Source organism: Phocoena phocoena, chromosome 2 (genome assembly GCF_963924675.1).
Source record: "Phocoena phocoena chromosome 2, mPhoPho1.1, whole genome shotgun sequence".
NCBI lineage: Eukaryota > Metazoa > Chordata > Mammalia > Artiodactyla > Phocoenidae > Phocoena > Phocoena phocoena.
Window position 1 is genome coordinate 64,241,763 of NC_089220.1, and position 5,848 is coordinate 64,247,610.

The 5,848-nt window shown below is 38.5% G+C and overlaps 1 non-coding gene across 1 annotated transcript; it reads right to left on the reverse strand.

Annotated features, from left to right (window-relative positions):
* Positions 1–5,447: 5,447 nt before the first annotated feature.
* Positions 5,448–5,520, reverse strand: TRNAW-CCA (transfer RNA tryptophan (anticodon CCA)). The gene has a single exon. It is a non-coding gene; the product is annotated as a tRNA-Trp (tRNA).
* Between the last annotated feature and the right edge of the window lie 328 nt (positions 5,521–5,848).

Consider the following 5,848-nt stretch of genomic DNA (forward strand, 5'->3'; position numbering starts at 1 on the left):
ACACACACACACACACACGTATTCTTTTTCAGATTCTTTCCCATTATAGGTTATTACAAGATATTGAATATAGTTCCCTGTGCTATACAGTAGGTCCTTGTTGGTTATCTATTTTATGTATAGTAGTGTGTATATGTTAACCCCAAACTCCTAAATATTTTCCTTTTGATAGCCATTTAGGTGCTTTCAAATTTTAAGGAGGGTAAATCCTCTCTTTTCTCCAAATGACCCACACCTGTTACCTTAAAACCTCCTCATGTGCCCTTTCGCCTCTGGCTTGTTTTGCTGTTGGACACTCCCTCATTTGCCAATCTCTCTCTTCAAATAAGGTTCCCAGAACTGAGCAACTGATCCAAACAGAGATTGATGAATGTGGAGTTCAGGTGAACCGTTACGTATTTTTGAACATTGCACTTTTATTCATGCAGACGAAAATTGCAATCGTTTTTCTTTTTGTGGTCTTTAATTGGGCTTCTAGGAGCACAGAAATGTCCAGCCTTACATGGCTTAACTTCTGTTCTTTATTTCCGGCGTCTCTGGCTATTCCTTTGTGGCCTCTCCATTTGGATTCTTAGGTATCTCCATTTCAACTCAGCTGTGGATGGTTTGTCTCCACGCAGTGGCCAGCCCCTTCACTCGGTCTGGCAGATCCTCTTTTACACCAACGATTTGCATCACCTTAAAAATACTCTCGTTATAAGTCTAAGCGATTAAATGCAAACAGCTTTTCTTACTTGGAAAGACTTGACTTCCCAATGGATGAAAGTCAGGAAGCTCAGTGATAAATGAGGTTCTAGAACTCATTTGTCTTCCTCCCATTTTGCAACTTGGGAGCTAATATCGGAGATTAAATAATGGAGTTCGTTGACTTTGGTGTACCTGCTACTGAACGTGTAAATTCATCCTTTCTCATACAGTCAGACATGACTCACTAAGCAGCTTCCAAAGTAAAAGTGGTGACATGAATAATTCTGCCTGGAAATAAGGTCAACCTTGTTCTCCTGAGATCTGCACTGGGAGCAAAGCGCTACATAAACCTGTACCTCGAAGAACTACGACGCTCTGCCCTCCTCCCTTCCCCCAATGCCTACATACCCAGGGAATGAAACACAGGACTAGTGATGAAAAAAATCTGGGTTTTGCGGAAAGAAGGAGCATAGTGTATTAAGTAAAAGATGATTTCCAGGTAAAACTAGTCTTGCAAAAACTAGGAATTCTTTAAATGCATAAAATCAGGATATATACAAACAAAAGTGTTAACAGTGATTTTTAAAAAAATTAATGATTGGGTGGGTTCCATTTTTTGCCTTTTTTAATCTAGATTAAAAATTTTTTTCTATGGTGAACAGCTATTATAAAAATTTAATTCTTGGGTTATTTTTCTTGTACTTTTTTTTTTCAGTTGAAAGGCACAGATTTTTTTCTACTTGTGCTAAATTATTTGGATGAAAAGTAAATTTGGGTGGGAAACAGGACGAAATGACTTCAAAGTTTGTTCCAGCCCCTAAGACTTTCTGAAGTTATCATCAAATTCAGTCAGCAAAATAGATGGCAAATCATGACACAGCACAAATCATATTTTTTAGGAGTTAAAATTGTGAGTGACAGAAACCACTTAAACCAGCTGAAGTTGAAAAAGTAACATTTCTTATAAGGATACAGACAGGGCTGATAGCTGGTTGTACTTGTATGGAGATGTTCCTTGTTTACATTGTAAAATACTTCTGTTCCTGTTGCCTTGAGACCCCAGCATACCTCCTCACTGCCTCAGCCACCCTAGCCTGTCCCCTGGGGATTTCTCAGGACTTTGTGCTCTGTAACAAAGCAGGTAATGCCTGCAATGACAGCGGACTGCCAGGACCGTGTACCGGCTGTCTGTCCCTGTCCTGAATTTTGTTTTCCTGTGCCATCGTTAAGTATTTTGAAGGTCACGCCTAGAACACATGGGTGCCTCACGGAACCCAAGGACCGAGGTTTAGCTGGGCCTCAGGAAGGCACTAGACCCAGGCTCTTGGAAGCTGTTAGGCTTTTGCCACCACATCTCATCTGTGCCTCCCCCCATCCTTTCTTACTGCCTTCTTGGCTTTCAGGTTCATGTGTCAGATATATGACCTTTAACAGCTCTCAGAATTTTCATTTGGTGGGTCTGGACACTTGAAGAGAGACAGATGTTTCTCCCTCTCTCCCTCCTTTCCTTCCAAGTTCAAATGTCAAGGGAAGGAACTGAACTAAGCTATAGAATGGCCAGTCTTCAGTCATGTGCCCAGCGCTGTGCCAAACATTTAGGCCCTAAGTGGGGAGGGGATCAGAATGTCTAACCATGGCTTTTCCCATTAAAACCACATGGATGGAGGGGCGGGTACTTCCAGGTAAAATGTGGGAATTTTCCAGAAATCAAGGAGTAAGGCATAAAACACAAGGTCCCTGGCACATAGTTAGTTTTCAACCTGCCCCTAATTTGGGGCTTCTTTATCCAACAATCTCATGTCTCCATAAAAGACTCTCTTATTAACCATATACCATAGCTTATAATTTTACATATATAAAACTCAAAATTTTTTAGCTCTTATTTTATACACATTTTAAATAGACTTGCTTACTAGTTTCTATGTCCAAGACAAATTAGAAGTGGAAATCAAGAAGAGGCAGTGAGAAAATAGGCAGGCTTGCCAGGATGGAATATGAATGTGTGTGTGTGTGTGTGTGTGTGTGTGTGTGTGTGTGTACACATACAAATATTCAGGAATAATGATTCAGGAATGCAAAAGGTAAAACTATATCTGGGGCCATTTTTCCATAAAAAGTATTATACGTTTAAATAACCCAAAAAGTCATCACTACAAAAAAGTTAGTGTATAATTATTGATATTCACTTTAATAACTAGAATCCTTGATTTTAAAAGGCTAAATTATGTTCCCTATATCCTGTTTAAGAAGGCAGAGAAAATTTTAATGCACCGATGAAAGTGAATAATCCTAAAGGTAGGAATGGGGGTCCTTGATATCTAAAGACACAGGCTTCAGTTAGCCGGAAAATTATCATTCGGCAATGCCAGATGAGCACAGAATGCTGGGTATTTGATATAATCAATTCAGTAGCCCAAAAGCTAATCAACTCAGTAGCCCAAAAGCTAACTATATTTTTCACTTGAATATTTGAGCCGTGGGTTACCTTGGACATGTAAAGACAATTCTTCCTTTAGACAATACTTTGTTCATTCGGTTGTCACACTCTATGCCAGGTTACTTTGCCATCCCTATAGATACTAATGGGCCAATTCCTCCTCCATAAATTGGGACTGATAATTACTATCCTATCATCAGGGTAGAAAAGCTTATTATATGTGAAAATCCTTTGAGAACTTTAAAGAAGTCAACATGTTACTAAGTAGAAGTTACATAAAAATCTGTGTTGGTCTTTGCAACAGCCATTGTACTGGTAACAAATTTACTTCTGATGAAAGAAACAGGAAGGTAAACGGATCATTCTGCTTTGAGGTCTTTTACATGAGTCCATGTCAAAGCATTACTTACTTGGATCAGATCTTGACTGGCCACTCCTCATATAATTTCTATTTATTATTTCATTTTTTAGTAGTTTGCAACTCTAGATTGTGTATCTTTTATGAAGTTGGATTGGTGGCTTTATTTCATAAGCTGTAGTCGTTCAAATAACGTTTTCTTCTACTTCTGGTTGTAAAATAATAATGCCTCACAAAATTCAAATTACAGAGAAAATGGTCACTTATAATCCCATTCCATAAACAGCTATGATTATTTTCCATATAAACATATATGTTTTATGAAGTTTCACTGGTAGTTAACGTTCAATGTTGCATTCCCTCTTTTCCATATTGCTCCTTGTGATTCTTGTTATTCATAATCGGCATCTCTAAATATGAATAAAATTATATTGAGTGAATCTACTAAAATAATGAAATAACCATTTCAATTTTTTTTTGGATATTTATATAGCTGTCTCTCTTTTCTGTAATAAAAGGTACATCCCTTCCTCCCTTTCCAAATTGTATAGATCTGGGTATTCCGTGAAATCCTCAGTGCCTGTGTGGCCATGGCATGCCTGTGAGGAAAGTAGCCACAGACAATTCTTTCTTCATTCAGTTGTCACACTCTATGCCAGGTTACTTTGCCATCCCTATAGATACTAAGGGGCCAGGGGTCTGTACATGGGCCAAAAGGCAGGCATATCATGTCAGAAAGGCCCACGAAATTGCAAGAGTCTCTGCCCCATAGCAGGGCACCATGTTGGAGGGGGTCAAACTGATTTTATTATCTCCTCTCTCTCAGTAAGTCTAAGTGTGAGATTATACAGAGAAGTCAGGATGGTCTGTATACCCATTTGGAGAGGGGAAAAAAGAGTTCCAGGACACAAAAGTCATCGGCTCACCAAAGCTACTACTGTTTTCCGAATACTGATAAACTGTGTTTCTCGTTTAGCATGAAATGTGGGGAACTTGACAGTGTCAGAGGGCTGGGATTCAGGGTCACAGTCCAGCTTCTGAGACTGTAGTCCAGCCCCATCTCACGTCCTCATGGAAGTAAACTCCCACTACCGAGTATAATTATTTTTTCTTCCTTTAGATGACTTTCTTGGGAGGGATTACCCCAAATGGGGTTAAGGAATATAAATATTTTTATGGCTCTAGATATATAATGCCACTTAGTACTACTATTTCTGATAAATTTTCCCTGGATCTTCTCTTCTTGTTCTATATTCTTTCTCTGAATCATCTATCATCTCACCCATCTCCATGGTTATGAAGACTGTCAAGTTGAAGACACCATTCAATTGTAAGGTTCACTGTTATTTTATGAATGGTGGAAGTACAACATGTTAATTAGGTTGACATGATGCTTTCTTATCACTTAAAATTTTTGTTTGGTAACTTTTGGAAAAGCTCTCTTAGACCTTTGTGCATGTATTAAAAGGAAATACAAGCACAGTGTATTACTTAATGTATTACTTAAGATTTTTCAGAGCCCAGTTCTTTCAGAGCTACTTTTTGACTCAAATTCATCTTTAGCTTTGTTTTCCATCACAATGCTGTCCCTCGTCCCATCGAGAGTATTGATAAATCAGCATTACTTAAGAGAATTCTTTGCTAATGTCTCTAAGATTTTGTTCAAAGTCATTGACACCCATTCTGAAAGTTTTGATGTTGGCCCTTTCTTGATCTTATTAAAACGTGTTAACAGAAAGCCTTCAGACAACAACTAGGACTCATACCTTTCTCAAATAGTCCTTGTGTTTTGTGGGGGTTTTTAATAATTTTTTTTAAATTTATTATTTTTTTTTTTGCTCCACTGAGTCTCACTTGTGGCATGCTGGATCTTTAGTTGCAGCATGCGGGATATTTTAGTTGTGGCATGGGGACTCTTAATTGTGGCCGGTGGGCTCTTAGTTGCAGCAGGCATGCGGGATCTAGTTCCCTGACCAGGGATTGAACCCGGACCCCCTGCATTTGGAGCGCAGAGTCTTGCCCACTGGACCACCAGGGAAGTCCCTCGTTGTGTTTTGTTGACTAAAATATTCAGGGGTCACATTTGTCCAGTCTGGCCACGTAGACATGCATAGGCATGTTGCCTGATAATACAATTATATGATCAATTATAAGACACACCCTGATTTCAGAGATGTTAGAATACTACATATATGTATAGTATACATGCCATACACACACACACACACACATATATATATATATATATATATATATATATATATATATATATATATATATAGTAATCTATAATTCCATCCCAGACCCCTCTATAAAACTGTCTCAGATCTCTACTTGGATGATTCCTATGTACCTCAGATTCAAAT